Here is a 21,134-nt window from a genome sequence, read left to right as displayed (position 1 = left end):
GAGTTAAGGAGAAATACTCTTTTGATCCAGCTCTGAGACACTAGAAGAGATCTACTGTAAGATGTTCATACTATCACGAAAGAGTTACCTTTTTTTCCTAAAATTTTTCTTATAGAAAAATAACCATTATTAAACACTTTCTTAATCAGGACTTCTCAGGTTGCAAATGACATAAACCCCAACTTAAACAGGCTTAAGTAAAGAAGGAATTTATTGCTCTTAATAAATGAAAAGACCAGGGCCTTCAATCTGATTGGATCCATGACCTTAAAAAGGTCAAGGCTCTCTCATCACGTCTCATCTCTGCCGTCCTTTGCTGGATCTAGCATCAGGTTGACTGATGGTCACTGTCACTGTCAGGCTTAGATTGCCCAAACTTGATATTGTGGGGATAAGACCTTCTTCCAATGGTTTTCACAAATGTCCCAGTTTTGAATCTCATTGGCTCTGAATGAGTCATGTACCCATTATTGAACGAACCCATGAGCTAGAATAGTGAAATTCTCTGATTGGCATAGCCTGGGTGGGACACATGCCCACCCTTGGAGGTAATGGGAGGTGACTCATCCATAACACATGAGTGTGGGATGAAGTGACTCCCTGAAAAACTAGACTGCTACTGCAAAAAAAAAAAAAAAAGGGGGGGGTGGTGGGAAATGGATGCTGTATAGTTCAAAACACAGACGTCCGCAAAACCTCTGAATAACACTGGTTTTAGAGGAAAATGATGACAATAATGTAAAAGATTTTATGTACCACAAATATATAAAGAATAGGATTTGATCCACAATGTGGTAAAAGGCACTTTATAATGACATTACCTAGCCATCTATGTTATGATAATTAATCTTCTCTTCTAGAGAAAATGAATCAATACCCCATTAATACATAGCCTATTATATCCATCATGTAATGAATATATTTTTTAGGTTTCTTAACATTTCTTAGTATGTGTCTCACCTTTGTATTTATTTTTACTTATGCTATTCTAGTAGGAAGATTTTTTAAAAAATGCCTCTCCAAATGAAACATAAATATTTTTAGAAGTGGCTAAAAGAATTTCCTCCACTTGAAGCATAGATTTTTTTCTTTTTTAACCCCTTCTTATCTTTACTCTTTATATGTCCATCTAATCTCCTACAATATATTCAATATATGGAAAGAAAACAATTGCAGATAAAAGATAACTTGAACCTAGTCATCATAGAAGAAGGTTCTGTGACACCTTACGCACCTTTGAGCCGGGAGAAACCAGAGGATGTGGGTGGAATTCAAGACAGGAGAATGTTGGTGTATTTGGAATGTCTATTATTTTCTCCTCTGATGGCGTGGCTCTCTATGCATTTGCTAGGAATTACTTGTTGCATGGTTATGATATTGAAAATAGTATATGCTGCAAGAATGTAATTCCAGGACTGTGGAAAGAATTCCTCTCTCTGTGGAATTCTTCAGGAATCAGAATTCAAAGAAAATAGAGAGAGGTGAATAAGGAAGTAACCTGAGCTGTTGGGATATTTCCTTGAGCTCAGATCTGGCCAGCATCCCCAGTTTGTAAAAAGAACAGTGTTAGATGAAAACCATACAGAGGAACTTGGGAGCAACGCCTCAAGGAGAGAACGAGCTTTGAAATTCAGTCAGTGCGGTACTTCTCATAGTCCTGGGAATAAGGTGAAGTACAATGCCCGCAAGTGAGGTTGAGCCTCACTAATAGTTTCTAAACCATCAGAATCACCTGGGGAGCACTTAAAAAGCAAACTCGGCACCCAGAAAAAATTCAGAAATAGTATTCTTTTTTATAACATTCTTCATTTCATATGTAATTTCTTTAAAACTAAACTTTATTTTTTAGAAGTTTTGGATTTTCAGAAAAGTTATGAAGTACTGCAGAGAGCTCCCATATACCCCACACCTTTTCCCCTATTATTAACATCTAACATTAGTATGATATATTTGTTACAATTAATGAATTAATATTGACATATAACTAAAGTCTCTATGTAAACTTTTTTCAAATATTTTAGAATCAGCAGAGCTATGTGCAAGACTCAGGATGGGGAGAGGCCAGGAGCATAATAATGGCGATTGGGCAGTTAGATTGGGCGGTTAGAAGTTAGATTTACAATTAAGAATTAATCTACATGTGTCATGTGTGAGTTCAAACGATTGTATCCAGTATAAGTAGACACAAGAAAGTTTTGCTAGCTCCGAATAACTCCTTCTACAACAGATATTGTTTTTCATTTTTCAGCAAACACAGTAGTATTTTTGCTTCAGAAACAGTCCAGTTGCTTAATAGTGAGTAGGAACTCGTGTAGGATTGTAAAAAAAATTTATTTTGAGATTTATTATGACGATAGAAAAGCAAGAAAAATGATTGCATTCATTAATTGTGTTTTCCCATAGTGATTTCCAAAACTGGCCCATCTATAGTCACCTTTTTTGAAAGCAGAATCCTAGGTTCCACTGTATCAGAACATCTATGAGTGAGGCCAGACTTTATATTTTCGAAAAGACTAGGAACTCATGACCAAAGAGTTTGGGACTCACAGGTACACACTAGAGGGGCAATTAACACTGAAATCTGATTTAGGGAGAAAAACATGTTTTTTTCTTTAAAAATCATAGTTCTGCACTACCAAGATATATAAAAATATCAATATATTTTATAAGCGTTTGTTACTTTGGAAATCTTTTCAAATGAATAAAATATTTTAATCTCAGCAAAACTATTATATCACATCGTTTGTCTGGTTACACACTATCAAGTATTAGCAGGCAGGCTGTTGAAAGAGTTAAGTCTTTAGGAAGTTCATGATTTGGAATACAAATGCTATACCTATGTTTTCATCCTCACCATTTCCTGAGAAGGCATAATCTTTGAACAGACTAAAATGTAGCTTTAGCTAACATTAAAAATAGAAACATGTTTGAAATTTATACACTCACACTGCTCCACGTACTTCCTGCACCCACAGCTTTCTCCAGCCTCTATCTGGTGGCTGCAAAACCAGCACATCTCCTTTTTTAAAGAGGCCTCTCCCCAGCCACATATTAATGCATGGACCACTGGCATTGTTTCTGCATCAGCGGTAATGCTTTGTCCTTCCTAAATCATCAGGATTCTCACTGAGCATGAGTTTATGAGTCCTTGGGACAGGGGTCAGTCTTCTTTTGAATGAGACCCAACATGAACTCAGCAGGTTCACCAAGCAGGTCAGAGTAGAAGGTGAGTCAAAAGTTGGGAATGCAAATTTGTTTCTGCTGCTTTTTTATTTAAAAATACAAATTATGCAGGAAGAAAAATCAGCTTATTCATTTGCTTATCTGCTACTTTTATTCTATTTAACAATTTTCTCTTTGCTGTGTTATAAATATAGATAATTGTCTTTGTATTCTCATACTCTTATTAGACATCCGAATTAGTAATTATTTGTTAAGTACTGTATCAGTTAGCTATTGCTGCATAACAAATCATTCCACAATTTACCTGCTAAAACAGCAAGCATGCATTTAGCTCATAATGCTGTGGGCTGGATGGGTAGTTCTTCTCTAAGCTGACTTTGCTGTTCTCTGCTGGGCTTGTAACTTCAGAACCAGCTCAAAATAGTCTATCCTGTTTAACAAGATACTGAGTTGCTTTTCAGAGACAACAGACCAAAACGTAAGTCATACAGCCAAAACATGCACAGAACTTTGACCTCCACCTGCACCCAGGACGAAAGTCTTGCCCCTCCTTCCAAAGGACTGGGACAAAACCAGAAATTGAACACCAGAACTCTTTCAAAAATGAAGGTTCAATTGTCATAGAAGACCCGGTACTAAAGCCCCTGACCATGAAAGGCCAAGGTCCTCCAATTAACACTTGCCCCACCGGCACTTCCAAATACCTATTCCCCCTAACCCTTAAAAACCTGCCCCAACCTGGGCTTTTGAGCCATAGCTTTCCCATTCTCCTTGCTTCATACTCTACAAATAAAGTGACTCTCCTCTGCAGTTCTCGGTGTTTCGTGTTTGACTTTGCTAGCGTCAGGCAGGCAAACAATTTATGCTTCTTACAGGCTTACTTTTATTCTCTGTGGTCAGCTGATAGTTTGATTGGTGGTTAGGTGGTCTAGGATGACCTCACTCACATGTCTGGCTATTGGTAGATTGTTGACTGTGGTATGGCTGGCTAGGATACCTTGAATATCTTCCTTGTGCCATTTCATCCTTTAGTAGGCCAGCGTGGGCTCCTTTACATGGTGATCTGAGGGATTTAACCGCAGTTATATATAACAAGGTCTAAGGCGCAAGTCTCTGCTTACTTCATATTTGCTAGTCCCATTGTCTAAATCAAGTTACATGTCCAAGTCCTGATTCAAGGTATGGTGAAACACACAATACCTCTTGATGGGAGGTGACTTCACATTCACACTGAAGGGGTGTGCCTACAGAGATAAGGAGGGCAAATGTGGCCATTTTTGTAATCTACCACAAGTCCCTAGTTTATAAAAAGCTTAACATTAAAAAAATACAGATAAGGCATGGTTTAATGGCTGAACTTCATGTTTTAACCTTATGTACTGATTGAGTTGTAAGTCAGGTAAATCCAAAAAAAAAATCCCATTCAACAATACAGATCCCTACAATTCTTTCACCACTTTTTTTTTTTTTTTTTTAGTTTTAATATTACCCACATAACTTGTTGCTACACAGAGCCCCTGCATTTGGACACAAGTGTGGCCATTAAGGATGGGACAGGCTGCTCATGATCTGTTAGAGCAGGCTTCCCAAGGTAGTCAGGTAAGCCTTTAACCTTCCATGATGACAGAATGGGCTAAAAGGTGACAGAAACAGAAGGATAATGGAAAAAACACTTTATTTTCTGATGAGAGAAAATAGATGTGGACTCGCTGGGGGTTGGGGGGAGGGTGCTAAGGACATGTGTATGATTTAGTGAATGGGCATATTTGGTGACTAAAAGAAAGGGCATTTAGCTGAGCCCCAATCCATGGATGAGAAACAGAAAGTGAGACAAAAATTCTGGAGAATGTTTACAAAGTGAGCTCATGCTTCATGTGATAATGGCTGAGAATCCTTCGGTCTAAGAAAAGTGGCAATTCTAATGAGCCTGGACGTCAATGCCACATGGGCCTATTTTTTAGTTTCCTTGTTTATAATGAGGGAGACTCAGGATGTACTAAAGATCTTTATTCCCTAGCCTTTCTCATTCTTCGTACCCATGAAGAGGTTCTGTGGATTGTGGTTCTTAGTTAATATCTCCACTTTCCCAAATGGCCTGCATATGAAGTCCTCTCTCCCCCTAAGCTGGTAGACATTAGCTATCAGCTGTCAATCACTTTTGCTAAAGGCCTCCAGATAGGCACTGAAGAAATACTTCCCTTTCTAAAATGTAATGAGATTTGGCTTTGATTGGTATCTTTTGAGACAAAGCAAGGTTTAAATGATGAGTAAATAACAAGAGTGTTGCCTGAATGTTCCATATACCACAGTTTTCCTCTAGTTTTGAAAAAGACTAGCAGAGAGGAAATAAATGTTAAGGCCTAGCACTGGGAATGCATTTATACTACATGGATCAAAACCCTCATGAGCTATTGATCCTGGTGGGAAGAGCATGACCAAGGGCTGAAGGCATTGGGCCACTCGGCCCCTCCACCAGAGCACCCAGCTCTTATCTGTTTTGTACATTGAGAGGCTGCAAGATATTTCTTTTGATGAAAGATTTCTGATGCTAAGACTTTATTTTGTAGGTGAGAAACTAGAGGCCCTAGGGTGACTTGTTCAAGATCAGAGCAGTTATCAGGCTCAGAGCTAAAGGCAGAGATCAAGTCTCAATTTCTAGTCCAATGTTTTTTATTCTACCGGGTGCCATCTTCCACTTCTCCATACCTAAGCCGGGCAACTTCTTTTTAATAGATGCTCACTCACAAGATACTGTAACTATTGCCAAAATGTTTGACACAAATCAAAACATCAGACAATAAGAAATTATTTTCATTTGAATAATTACTAAAATATGGTATGGGTTCTGGCTTTGAATTCTTACTCCGCCTTTCATGAGCTGAGTGACTGAATCTTTGTTGCAGTTTCTTCACTGTAAAATATAGACAGTGACGTTTGACAACTGAGCTACTGCTCAGCTTTCTGGAAGCAAGCCGACAACTAATATAGAACATCGCTATGATTACTGGTTTATTGCTTTGATTGTACAAAAAGCATTTATAATTCATATATTGTAAAGACCTCCACTAAAATGAGTAGTCTCTTAGAAGTTTTGGAAAAACTGAAGATAATCAAAATAATCCCCAATCATATGGTGCATAACTTGAAATTAATTAAACCATAATCAAAGAACGTACGTTCTGTCGGCAAACCATGAATTCAGAAATGCAGTGAAAACTAAGGAATGAGCCTCAAGAAATCATTTAACTGTTCTGAATTTTACAAAGTCTAGAGTACGAAAGAATATTGGAGAATTCACTCGGTCCGTCTTTTAAATGATAAACAACAAAAGCACCAAGAACTCCAGTTGGTCCTGAAATTCTCTGCTTCCCATTTAGGAGCTGCTTCTAAATGTGGCAACTCTCCCATTGCCTGATTAAAGTGCCTTTGCAAAACAGCTTCAAATCTGACAAGGAGGAAGAGTTGCCAAACAAGCCCCTTTCTTTCCTGGGCCTGTGGATAATTTGCCTCCAGCTAACAAGAGTTGGCACTAAAAACCAGAAGTGGGTCTACACAAGGCTTCAGACACTGGGTGAAGACTATTCTCTGATGCTCAAATGTGAATGACGCTGTGATGTAAGCTCAGATTACTCTATCAGTAATTGGGCAACTGCATGTTGGACAAAATTATGTTATAAGATAGGCAAAATGGTATTCGGATAAACACTACTCTATTGTGAGCAATGATTTCTAGTTGCTTTAATGGTTATGTACAACATTCAGATTATGTCTCGATTTGCAGATCAAGAATTGAAAATAACCATGGGGTAACGGACTGGCGTTAGAAGATTTGTGTTCGGATGCTCGCCCAGTTATTGAGTATCTTTGCTGAATTAACCCTTGGGCTTCAGCTTCATCACCTGGGAAATGGATGGTGGAGCAGAAAGTTAGATTAGGATTTCTACAATGATTTCCCAGTTCTAACAATTTCCTATATTATGGCTAAAGGTAATAAGGCCCAACAACTTTTTTTCTTTGGATTATTTAAATTGCCCCATATATCAAATCCCAAAGGATTTAAAAATATACTGAATTTGTGGTCTATTACTCTTCAGTGAAGCATGTTAGGGGAGCTTAGTGCTTTGATTACTGCTTGGGTTAGTGATTCAGTAAGGACTATACTATGCTTAAAAAAAAAAAAAAATCCAAAGATCTGACTACTGTGCTTCAAAAGCACAAAAGTTTCTTCTTTGACATAAAAAAAAGATAAAACAAATAAACAAACAAACCCTGGAGGTAGGAAATCCACGGCAGGTATTGTGGCATTATGAAGAAGCTTTATGAAGAAGTTCCATTGTGTGTGGCCGCTAACCTCAAGGTTAACTCCTAATTCGATATGACAGCTAGCAATGTAGGGAGGAGGCAAGAGAACTAAAATTTAAATCAAGCTATATCCTGAAGCCAGGAGGGGAGGCAAGAAGCACTTCTTCTTGATTGAGGGTCTGGAGTACCATTTTCACAGGTGAAAGGCAGAAAATTTATTCTATTGTAAATGCCACTTGGGGAAATTGATATTTTTGAATTACTATAATAAAAGTGTTTTCCAATTTTGTTTAGGAAATAAACTAATTTTCACTTTCCAAAAAAATATCCCACAACTGTTTTAGATGACTCTACTATTGCTGTGTATCAGTTCCACAGCTTAGCAACAGGAAACAGAGTGGAGACATAAAAAGCCTTTCTTTTTTTTAATCTATTTTTTCTTTTTTCTTTTTTTAATTCTTAAAATAATAGCTCATCCTCGAGCTTGGATTAGGTAAAACAGTCACTCAGGAAAAAAGACCTCACTTTCTGAAGCTGTTTTTATTTTTGCTGCTTAGAGCCCACAGGCTGCATTTCTTACTATGGATTTGTTTTAATAATCTTAGTTCATCAGATACTAGTCAAAAATGCCTAAGTGGTATGTGGGTTTAAGAAATGAGTAACAAAATCCAGTCAAAATCTAAGCAATTTGATGGCTGAAGTCAATTAATGATAGTGCTTTAGCTCAAACATTTTGGTTCTGGGTTCATATTTGCCACAGATTTCTTCTCCTTACCTGTGATAGTTAATTTTACATGTCAGCATGGCCAGGCCATGGTACTCAAATATTCGGTTAAATGCCAGTCTAGATGTCAACATGAAGGTATTTTTTAAGGTGAGATTAATATTTAAATTAGTAAACTTCAAGTAAAGCAGATTCTTCTCCTTAATGTGGATGGGCCTCATCCAATCAGTTGGAGGCCTTAAGAGAAAAAGACTGCAGTCACCAGAAGTCTGTCTCCAGACTGCCTTGAGATTTGTGACTGCAATGTCAACTCTGCCCTGGGTTATCAGCCTGCCAGCCTGCCCATCTTCCTTGCAGATTAAAGACTTGCCAGCCTCCGCAATTGCATGAGTCAATTTCTTAAAATCTCTATTTATTTACCTTTATATCGATATCTATATCTAAATTTACACACACATACGTCCTATTGGTTCTTTTTCTCTAAAGAACCCTAATATATCACACCAACTATTGGTTCATGGATATTTGTAAACAAGGCCATTTTTGCTGCTTCTCATTTCTGCAATCTGGTTTTTCAAAGCTAACTGATAAAGGCAATGTGGTCTCAAGTGGTAAGAAGTACAGATTCTGGTGCGAGACTGGGTTAGAATCACAGTACCAAGGTTGTATCCTCTGGGTAAGCCTTATCTCTGAGCCCTAATGTCCACATCTATAAAATGGGTAACAATGCTGGTTTCAGAATTAAATGATAATGACAGTAATAATGACCGCTAAAAATACCTACTTTTTCAGAACACTTACTATGTGCCATGTGAACATGGATTCTCTCTTCCTTCCCACACAACCTTAGGAGGTAGATATGAGGAAACTGAGGTTCACAGAAGTTAAGGAGCTTGTCCAAGTTCACACAGACGAGTGGTAAGTGCAGAATCATAACCAGCACCATGCTGCCTCCACGACATATACGAAGGCTCCTTGTCTATGCCTGGCACAGAGCAGATGTTCAATACTAATCCTTTTCCATTTTCTCTTCCACCGCCTTTTGTCTGATTACTCAGCTCTTTCTGCTAACATCAGAGCCAGTAAAAGCAACAAAGTGTTGTATCATTCAATTTATAGCTCTTGTGCAGTCGGGAATCTGCCCCAAAGTGACTCATTCTGCAACTTCCTTGCCAAGAACTGAATCTGAAAGCAGAGACTGCCTGTTCCACCACAGCACCTTGGGTTGCCTCGGTATTCACACCTGCCAGTGGTCAGTTAGGGAGGTGTAGTAACGAAACGGACATAGCCACTGTCTATACTGCTAGATTCATCCTCACAGCCAATCGCAAGGTGACGCGTTTGAATGCACCCTTCACAGTCTCCACTTTCCTGGTATAATTTACAAGTGAGAAGGAAGAGTAGGTGCTGGTCTAAACATTTTCTCTGGGCTTGATGCTGCCCAGAGAGCAAGTTCCCATTGCTCTTCTGGTTATGTTGGCGTCGAAGCCATGAGAAGTAGCAGAAGAAACACCCTCTCTCTGTTCCTTCTCTCCCCTCCTCTAAAATCACTAAAGATCTGTTCCATTAGCTCGAAGAGAGCATTTATGCATTTTTAAGTGGTTCTTTGGCAAACCAGAGAACTGTTGAATGACAGGCTACAGACATTTTGTCTGCATCTATTCATCATGATAATGTGTCCTTACAATGGTGAAATCCCTGAATGTAACCTCATCTCCTTGAAAATTCATTTCATGCAAGGATGCTGATGCTGGTACCAAGTTATTCTATAATTCTAGGAGAAGAGATTTTGAGAATTCTCTGGAGTTGGCATAACATATACCTGTGCTTGGATTTTGATCAACTTAAATAATTTAAAGTTTGAGAATATTCTACAAAGACTGGTTCTATTCTAGCTAATTATTTCAGAGCTTCCAGTATAAATGCTAATGCAGGAAATGTTATTATTTGTTATTAAGCTATTGCTGTAAAATATTTTTAAAAATAATTTAAAAATTGGGAACTTGTATTTGCATTTTCACCATCTAATGCAATGAACAATATTTGACATTTGTTCCAACATATCTACAAACACAGTGTATGGAATGGGTACAAACTTACAAATGTTGGGGCTTCAATTCCTTCCCAGCTTCCTATGCCTGAATTCTTCCCTGATGATGCCAACTTCTTCCTGTTCTATGAACATATTCTTTATCATGTGCTATCTCCTTGGTTTACAGTGACCCTCTTGTTTTTCATCCCTCTCCTTCCACTACACTTCACAAATTTCTGCTCATCCCTTGACACCCAGATCAAATGTCATCTTCCTCAGGAAGCCTTCCCTGATTTTCCCACACAACTTCCTTGGATCTTAATATCTAGTTATTTCCTACAATTCTCCAAAGAGACATACTTTTAAATATACTTAACTATAAACTATCAATCTAACAATCCTGAAAGGCATGTAGAGGACATGAATGAAATTCATATTTATTGTGACAAGGAATTAGAGATGACTACAGACAGTTCGATCCAATATTTTAAGGACAAAACAATGTCTTCCAGGATTCTGCTTTTCCCTCGAGAGCCAGATGGCAAGACTAATACAGATTCCTTGAAGAGGATTTGGAAAGAGCTGGGAAACAGGGGGAAAAAAATTACTTTTGATTTAATTATTCAGTGATAACCTCTGTTAATGTTTAGTGAATATCTTTGTGTTTTGTTTTCTTTTCAGTGAAATGTCTATACACAGTTTGGTTTGCTTCATTTCTGAGGGCACAGGACAAACATTCACTTTGACCAAGCTCATTGGGGTTTGCCTTTTTTTAGTAAAGTTTTTGTTGCAACATAGCATATATATAGAAAAGTTCACACACAGATCAATTGTATGGTTTAAGTTTTTACAAAATAAATATACCCATGTAACTAGCACCTGAACCAAAAAAGAGCGTATTTTATCCATGACCTAGAAGCCCCTCTTGGGCCCCCTTCTAATTATTACCCTCCCCTCACAGGTAATCATTATGTGTACTTCATGCAAAATTACATTTTGCCTGTTTTGGAACTTTGCATAAATGTAATCATCCAGGATGTGCTTTTGTGTGTGTGCTGGGCTGCTTTTGCTCAATAGTTAAGTTTTAGAGATTTACCATGTTGCTACAGGTGTTTGTAAAGAGTTCATTCTCAGGTAGTATTAAATTTTATGAATATAGTACAATTTGCTAATCCATTCTACCATTGATGGGTATTTAGGTTGCTCCCAACTTCTTGCTATTATAATGCTGCTATAAATAGTCTTGAACAGTCTTAGAACTGCTAAGTCATAGAGTATGTGTATGTTCAGCTTTTAGTAAATTTAGCCAAATAGTTTTCCATAGTGGTTGCATCGATTTATATTCCCATTAAAATTCAATTGCTCCACATCTTCTCCGACATTTAATACTGTTTATGTTTTTAATGTTAACAATTCAGGTGAAATGTATTTCATCATAGTGCAATTTTCATTTCTCTGCTGTCTAATGAATATTTGATTATTTTCTTTCACGAAGTAACTGTCCAAATCTTTTGTCCATTTTTCTATTAGATTATCTGCCTTTTAGTAGTTATTTACTAATCATTTGCAAATACATTATCCCACTATGTGACTTGCTTGCATTTTCATACTCTTAATGGTGTCTTTTAATGAGCCAAAGTTCGTAATTTTAATAAAACCAAATTTATTCATTTTTTTCTTTTATGTTTAATGTTTTTGTGTCAGTTTTATAAAATCTTAGCTCTGCCCAAGTATATGATGATATTCTATATTGTCTTCCAAAATCTCTAGTGATTTACCTTTCATATTGAGATCTACAACCCAACTCAAGTAATTTTTTTATATGTGGTATATGGTAGGAGTTAACATTCATTATTTCCATACCAATATTTAGTTGACTAGACCATTTACTGAGTTTATTCTTCCTCACTGAACTCAGTGTCATACTTATCATAAATCAGTGATCTTACTTCTGTGGATTAGGGCCTTGTCTTTAAAAGTCTTAGCAAAAGTACATCTACTTTCTTAAACGTTTGGTCAGAGCAAGGAATCAGGTTCTTAAATCTGTTCCTTCACTATGCTCACATAATATTTGATAATATAGAATCACTCCCCACAGTCTCCTGAATTCAAGACACTAAAACTATTGGTTTAGCTAACCAGAAAGCAACCAAACTGGCAGTTAGTAAGGCCACAATAAATGTGGCTATTATTATCATCACTATAATAATCAACTTGGTTTCTCTATAATTCTAAAGCCATCTCAGTCTTCTAGAAATGAAGCCTTTGTCTCAGGCCTACTCCACTCAAATTGACCTGGGTTTGCTTTAGATTTATAACAAGATAAGTAGCTATGGGTTTCTTGTGATTTGTTCCTTAAAAGTATACATCTAATCCGTATGCTTAAGACATGACATTTCTACATTCCATATTAAAATAAAACTCTGTCAAATTAAAGTTGTAGGTTTTCATAATGATTAATACAATTTTAGATTGAGGAAGAAACTGAAGGTATCTACTAGGGTGAAACAGATGGTGCGTTATTTTACATATATAAATGTGCCCAGGATACAAGGAACTCACTTCTCTTCATGGAAAGTGCTCTAGGCCTCTGTATTCACAACCTAGGTCCTACCATATGATTTGGAACTCTCTCAGAGCCAGGGGATACCACCATACCAGCCTAGGCTCAAACAGTGGAAATTAAGCACAAATTCCATTTGCTCAAACTGGGATTACAATTCAATTCTTTTAAAAATAAAATACAGGACTAACCCAACAAGTTATTTTAAGTGCGAGAGAGGGCTTGGCCTCCTGGAAAGGTTCTAAATTGTGTGTGTTGAGTACATTTTCATGTGCCAGAAAGTTTAGACCTATAGATCTGATGAATCACATTTATTCTTAAGAGGAAGGATGAAGGTAAATCTAATAAAAATAGCTAGATTTATTAACCGCCTCTCATATGCCACACTGGTGTGTGTGTGTGTGTGTGTGTGTGTGTGTGTGTGTGTGTGTGTGTGAGAGAGAGAGAGAATCACTTCATATAAATCTGTTGTATAGTCCTCAGGAGAACTCTAAATTGTAGATCTTATTATCCCCATTTTACAATTGAGGAAACTAAGGTAAATCTGCAGTTCCAGATCACTGGTGCTGGAATGGTCTGGTTGGCCAAAGAAAGATTTTCAAAAGGTGATTCTTAAGAATGTCAAGATAGTGAGAACCTGAGGGTCCACTTCGTAAAAGTGGTTCTTGCCCTGAATCTGGGTGGGAATGTATTTAATCTATCCAACTAACATGGAGTGGAACAGTTCTCCTTAAAAAAGAGTCCATGTCAACAGAAGCCTAAAAGGAACCAATGCTAGATCTGAGGAGAAAAGGTGGGGCATAATTGTGTGGTCAGGGCATCCTTTAGGGATTCTGGTCTCCCAGAGAGGCAACCAGCTCTCCTCTGGAGGCACAGGCAAAAGGCCCTACTAAACTCAGCCTAAATCCCTGGCATAAGAATTTTCTTGAATGCTGAAGAGATCCACCATGACCTTTGAGCAGACAGCAAGAAAGTTCTCTATTACCTCCTGGAAATCCAATCCTTGAGCAGGCCTCAATGACCAGGTATAAGATTTAAAATTTAAATGAATCTTGAAGCAAGGGGATGAGTGTTCTTTTTAAAACTGTTCGTGGGACTGCCTTCAGCCAATATCCTTTAGTTTCGCTAGCCCACAGGACGAGGCCAGTTCATAGTTCAGAAGGCTCTTCTTTTCAACTCGTCAAGCAGGAAAGAAAAACATCCTTGGAAGAATGATGAATACAAGCTGTTTTAAAGTGGTGCCAAGACATTAGCTGCAGATTCGATTTTACTTTGGAACACTTTGTAAAGATTTATTGAGAGTTCATCAGCAGCACCTCACCAGAATCAGGCCAGGAGAGCATCTACCTGGAGAAACCCTTCCGGGGTTAAACTTCTCCTAGGCTTGGAGCTGGCAGTTTTCCCCAAGTTATTCAACTAAAGAATAGATGGTGAGGGATATTAATAAGCAACATAGTACCAGCAAATCAAATATTCCAACTGCAGAACAGGGCTGGTTCCCCTGGAGAGAATTAACTGAGTTCACCAAATCTTCCTCAGTAAGGTTCTTTGGAGAATCATTTTTAACAGGTTTGAGAAATAATCTGATAACATAGCCTAAGTGGTGGATGCAGGAAAACCAGTGGAGTAAAGATAGCTTCCATCTTTCCATATTCGTAAAGCAAACTCTCTCCACTGTTTATATCTCTCTGACTTCCAACTTTCTAGTCATTGTAAGTACAAGTGAGGAAGTGGAAATGGGATCATGGAAATGAGGGATGCAGTGGCATGAAGAAAAGGGAGGGAGAGAAAGACGGAGGTGAAAAAAAATGGGGTAAAACTCCAACTAAACGGTTAGATGGTCCAATAATGCTTAAATCTATCAATTAAATTAAAAATAAGCATATAAACAATTTAAAATAAATTATATGAAAAATAATACCTATTTTAAAATTAGATTTCAAATAATGGGATATAGAAAAAATTGAAAGCAGCAAGATAAAAAAAAAAGTTAAGACTAGAGCTAAATATTCCAAATTAAGGTTAGGAGTTGATAAAAATAGAAAAAATAAATAAATAGTTAGAACTTTTTAAAAGACCAAGGGTTGGTGGAAGAAGAGATTAAAGTTTTGAAATGGAAAACAATAAAATTAAGATGGAGCTAAAGCGCAAGTGATAAAAAGAAAATTGAAGGTAAATGTTTTAAAAAATAGAAGAAAGTTTTCTGGATAGTCAATCCAGGAAAGAATTATCTTAAGACTATTCCTGGTGACAGGGTTTTTAGTTTGGTTACCTGTTTATCTATACCTACCTTTATTCATTCATTCCAGAAAAAATTAAAACCAAAACTTGGGACAACTTCGCCCCATAAAGCTTACAGTCTAGTGGCAATAGATTGTGGTGGGAGAGAACACAAGTATTAAATACATGATTACACAGACAAATCAATGATTACAGAGTAACGAAGAAAAAACCCAAGGTGCTATGGGGATATACAAACTTGCCATTGATTGTATGTCTGTTGGGGATGGCGATATGAAGTGTAGGTACATGGACATCAGGGAAATCTTTTCTGCCAACGTATTTGTCCTCAGATCTGACGGATATATGAGGAATTAACTGAGACAAAGTAGGGGTAGAGGTGGCCAATATACGTCAAGACACTGAAACAGGAATGCTTTGTGCATTTGAGGAAGTAAAAGAAGGTTGTGGCTGGAGCAGACAGACTTAACAAGGGAGAAGTGTTAGAGGTGGTTGAAGAGGATGGTGGGGGCCATATTAAGAATTTTAGTCTTTATCCTAGGAGCAACGGGAAGCCATTTGTTTCCTTCACGGTACTTAAAACCATAACAAAAATGTGTGTGTTGTCCACTTGTCTGTTTACTTTTTTGTGGTGGTGGTGGTGGGGAGTCCCCTTTCTTTGGGTCAGGGACCATGTCTGTCTTGTATATCATTGTATTCCCAGTACCTACACAGTAGAGAATCAGCAAGGCAATAAAGGAGTACATTTTCTGTAGAGCACTTACTAGGAATAATCATTTGAATAATAAATTCAAAAGGTTGTTCAAAATCAGCTTTGAATGAATTAATAGCAAAAAATTTAGGTAGGGCCACAACCAAAGTGCAGGTCTTTTCCTAAGTCTGTTCTTCCAGGATGCCGTATTTCTATTTTAGCTGTTTGCTTTGAGTCCTATCTGCTCATAAATATGGTAGATGTTAGTTGTCTCCCTCAATGTTATTGCTACCCTTAAATTAACAGCTCAACTTCTGAACCACTGGTTACTTCTGAAAAGTTTTGAGAATTGCTAATGAGTTATGCTACTACCTTCCATGACCATAGATGGATGTCATTACTGGCTATTGGGGATGAATTGTACAAGTGGAATAAGGAACTTATTACTGTAATATCATTATGCCCTAGCATTCTTTACCTGAAGAACTAACATATACAGTGGCAAATTGCTTTCTCACCAACAATTTTCACAAATCTCAGAGGAATCTTAGTAACACTTGGCTTCTTGGTAAGTTATCCCCCCAAACAATGGCACACCTAGGGTACTTCACACCTGGAGCAGATCCGTTTTTAAGGCCCTCCTGTTGTATAAGACAAGGTTATTTTTAGTCTAGTTTTGTAATAATCAGGAATATTAATTCTTTCCTTGATTTTTGTTAGGTTTAAAACAAACCATAAATTAAAAAGAATGAATTTTAGCTTTTAAAAATACTATTTTAAATTCCATAAACTATTTCATGTATGAACTAAAATTTCCACTTAAAAATATCATATTTTACATTTTGCACTCTTTATCGCCATTTAAATACAAATAAGAAAACTCCGTGTGGTTACAGAGAATGTCAGAACTGAAGTAAGGCAAATTCAGTTTCTTTATTTTTCAAGTCACTATGATTGTTTAATTCAAAGCTACTTGTTTAAATGATGAAATATGTAGTCCCAAAGGGGTTAGAGTATCAAATTGCACTTGAAGAGAATTCAAATATTCTGAATGTGAGGAATGTATACTCACAAGACTCTTTGTGGCTGAATCGGCATGGGGGAGGGAAGAGAGGACAATGGTGGGAGTGGGGGAGAGAGGACAGGGAGGAGCAGCTACTGCATAACTGTGAGTTCTCTAAACTAACCTCCACATAAAACACATTATTCATTAAAGGATAGGGACAAAATATGCTAATGCGAAGCTTACATATCTTTACTTATGTAAGCACAGTAACCACAGGAATTATTTAAACCTTAAACCAACAAGACATTTTTTTTCAGGGAAGGGTATTTTATCACTGACGTTGTTTAGAATTGCCACCGCATGACAATGAAAAGCAGAACAACCTTTTGAATTTATTATTCAAATAATCATTATTAATAAATGCTCTACAGAAAATGTACTCCTTTATTACCTGCACCCGAGGAGGCCTGCCCCTACCCCCACCCTTGGTAAGCCACAACTGGGAAGGACTACAAACAATTGAAATAACGACAAAGCCCTATCCAAAATGTCACATGTTATTTTAGAAACCAAGAGTTCCCAACTCCTCCTCCAGCCTTTAAGGACAATTTTTAGAAATTAATTTTCTAAATAACACACTTTGAGAACATCTCCAATGATCTATTTTGGAAAATTAGTTGTCTATTTTCCATATTTTAAAAAGCGTTTTGACAAACATTCTTCCGTGTTAGTTCACTTATTGCTCCTAAGTGTGGAACTGCTGGGTGAAAGCATACAAATGGTTAAAGCTTTCCATGCTCCTACGACATATGAGACGAACTGACATAAATATGAAGAACAATCATGACTTCCTATCTCTGGTTTCCACTGATGCTACCACAGAAACTGTGGTTAAAAAAGGTGCCACATTTAGAGGATCCTTGGTTTCAGAAGTAAACAAGGAAGACCTGTGGTCAGCAGAGAGGCAGAGGGGAAGGCAGAAGAAGCTATTTCTCAGATGGACGCCCAGCCTGGCTCAGAATAACATGCCCCTCGCTCCTGGCTGGTTGGACTTCGCTTCTCTTAACAAGTTCCTACTTAGAGATTACTATATTCCTCTGAATAGCTACTTGAAATTTCTACAGGCAAATTTTGACTGAAGCTGGGGTTGGAATCATAAGGCACATGAGAAGAGTTTGATAGATCCTGTGGAGTATCACGTTGGAGGACCTGAGCCACAAGAAGGTGGGGTAGGGGGGTTGGAGAACACAGAGATACAGAGAAGGATAGCGGGACTGTCAAAGACCCCCAAATTGCCTATTTCAGAATCTCCTAGAGTAAAAATATGGTTTATCTTTTTATTCTTGCTTTACCAAATGACTCTACTCACAGGACCTCAAACTCAAATTAGCACATTGGTTTCTTGATAATATAAATAGTGCTTTCTTTAATAGATATGTAAGCTTTATATATATTTATATATAATATATTTTATATGTGTGTATATAAAATATACATGAGAAATTATTATTAATTGTATATAACTAATTTATTAGTAAACAAATAACTGAATAACCAAATAAATATCAGAATCCACATAAAGGGTTTAAAGCAATACTTAATGCGTAGTAAATGTTAGCCATTATTATGCTTGGTTGTCCTCATGGTTATTATTACAAGTCTCATCGCAAAAGGCATGGGCACTGGAAAGTCATTAATTGGGACCATCAATGCCATGTATCAACTACTCTTATAGCTTGGAATTCTTTAGTCGTGGATGCTGGGGCAGTTGGCTAGCAACGTGGCCACATCAGGGCTTGCACCACTGGAAAGGACTTACCTGCTTTGCCTTTGGGGACTGGCCGACCTGCTTTGAATCAGGCTCTTCTTCTCACCTGTGGTGTGGATGTGGGTAACGTACTTCACTTTTCTAAGCCTCAGTTTTCTCACATGCAAATAGAGATAATAATAATGCTTAGCTTCTAGGGTGGCTGTGAGAATTAACTGAAACATGAAGCAGCTAGCATGACACCTGGTCTTCAGCAGGGATGCGGAAAATATTGGTAATTATTATGTGTTCAGTCTGGCTGACTTTTTTGGTGCTCATTTTTTTTTTTTTTTGCCTACATTAAATCATTTATCTTTTCTACAATTTAACAAAAGGAAAAATGTCCTATGAACTAGAGTCAGCTCATAGTGAGGCGCAATTATCTAAGAAGGTCGCCTTTAAAGGCGTTTCAGTAAAACTTTGGATCTGAAGGCACAGAGAGACAAGTCTCTCACCAGTTGTCTCCACAGCCATCACTTATTTCCCCGCCCCCCTTTTCTACAACTAGGCTATTTCCTCAACCCTAATGTCCACTGAAAGTGCCATTGCTGACAAGTGCCATTGTTTCATATAGTACCTGACAGTATCGTGGGCTCATTTTCCCACCTGCTGCCAAGCTGAAGAACTCTCAGAATTCTCCCTCCCTCCCTTTTTTTCTGTTTCAGCTTACATATTTATAAATACGAGAAGAGACGCAGTGAAGACTCAATGCGAAGCCAATTTTCTAATTGTTTGAAGGTTGAGTTTATAGGTGAAATGAGAAATGGAAATGCCTGGCAAAGGCAGCTGGCAGGGAAATGCATCACTGGCTTGGTTGCCTGAGCCTGAGACACTCCTCTCTCCACACTAGGCTCTCAGCGAACTGATCCCATGAGCCCCCACCCCAAACTCGAGGAGCTCACTAAGGAGGAAGTTACAGAGCCCGTGTGGCTCTGCAACATGTCAGCTACCTCCCAGTTTGGCTCTAATGTCAGGTCCCAATTCTAGCAATGTAACATGAGTCCTAGGATTATTCTGAACTTAGATCTCTCCTGATGCTACAGGTCTTCTTTCAAGATTGAGTTCTGCCTCATCTGACCAGTGCCCCATTTCTCCAAAATGGGACTAGAATCCTATTCCTGACTGCCAACCTGTGTCTGGGGCCTTGCTAATTCATGCCAAAAATTTCCAATGCCAACCGTGGTTTGCCACAAGACTGTCATTGTACTCTTCCCATTTTTTGGAACCCCACATCTTGTTGACTTCGTGGCCAGGTCTCCGGTTTTCCAAAAGAAGGTGTGTGTGTGTGTGTGTGTGTGTGTGTGTGTGTGTGTATGAGAAAGAGAGAGAAATCTCCTGTTTTCTTCGATCTTTACGATTTATTCATGTTCTAACTAAGACTGCAGCTAGGTTCGATCCCTGAGTTGCCAGTCTGCAAGTGCCTCATGATAACCCATCTGCGTCACAGTTCCTCATTCGTGAAAGGGAGAAGCTTTTCTAGATAAAGCCTAGGGCCACTTCCAACTCCAATATTCTTGTGATTCAGTGAAGAGAGAACCCTAGACAGGAATGGATCATGGACAATTTCATATTTTTCTCAGTAGGAATCAGGAAGTTGTAGAACATGGGAGGAAAAGAAGGAAGTGGGCCTGGGAAATCGGCCGATTCTGTTGGCTCTCTGTGTTACTCCTCACTCCTGATTAACTCCAGCCTTTCTGTGGCTTCTCTGGAGTGGGTGTTACCCCCACCTTGAGCTTCTTCGGGCTATTGCTGATATACTGCCATCCTGGATCAAGATCTCTCCTGTCGAAAATCCCTGCAGCTCCTGAATGCCTCAGTAAGATTTGCAAAAGTCTGTTCTAGCCCCAGCAGGGTAATGGATACTTTAAAAGTCATTCTCTATGGCTCGTTAGTCAGTTTACTTAATGTGCTTGCTTTTATGAGAAAGTCATGGGTTTGTTCCAGTCGACAGTGTTCTATTTCATGGACAGAGAGTGCACTTTCTCACACCAACCATATCTCAAGTGGGCTTTGTGGAGAGAAAGTGTATGAAGAGGACAAATTCATCATAGCTACCAGGGAAGCCATTAGACATGTTTTTGTTTGTTTGTTTGTTTGTTTATTCATTTGTTTGAATTTTTATGAGTTTACTTGAGCCAGATTGACGACATTTGCTGGGGAGCAAGATCTCAAAATGCTTTGAGGAATAACAGTTTTGCAGCTCCTTTTATATATTTGAAATTAAGAAGGCAACATGGTTTTGAGTTATTCACCATTCTGGGCTCTGTCCTGTGGGATGAAAGCAGTGAGCTAGCTCTGTGTTCATTGGTGTAAAACAAACACTCTTCATAGTAAGAGGATATTAGAATGGAAGTCTTCCTGCCTCTGTTTCACCTGTAGGAGTGAGATGATGTCAGATACCCAAGTAAGTGAGACAGACACTCCCCTCCCAATTAATAATTTAAAAGAAAATATTTTCAAGAATCTGTTCCACAGTCCTTGAACTGCTCCAAGGGATCAAGACAAGATTAAGGGAAAAAAATATCTTTAAGCAGTGGGTGTGGGGTGGGTATAGTGAATATTGTCAATGCTCGTCTGTATTCCCT

At 38.1% G+C, this 21,134-nt stretch overlaps 1 long non-coding RNA gene across 3 annotated transcripts in view; it reads right to left on the bottom strand.

Moving 5' to 3' along the window:
• LOC107507166 overlaps nucleotides 1-21,134 on the bottom strand; it is a 71,411-nt gene that overhangs the window by 28,995 nt on the left and 21,282 nt on the right. The window lies entirely within an intron of this gene.

The sequence above is a fragment of the Rousettus aegyptiacus genome, unplaced genomic scaffold, assembly GCF_014176215.1.
Source record: "Rousettus aegyptiacus isolate mRouAeg1 unplaced genomic scaffold, mRouAeg1.p scaffold_m13_p_2, whole genome shotgun sequence".
NCBI classification, from domain to species: domain Eukaryota; kingdom Metazoa; phylum Chordata; class Mammalia; order Chiroptera; family Pteropodidae; genus Rousettus; species Rousettus aegyptiacus.
This window is presented reverse-complemented; position numbering and strand designations above follow the sequence as displayed.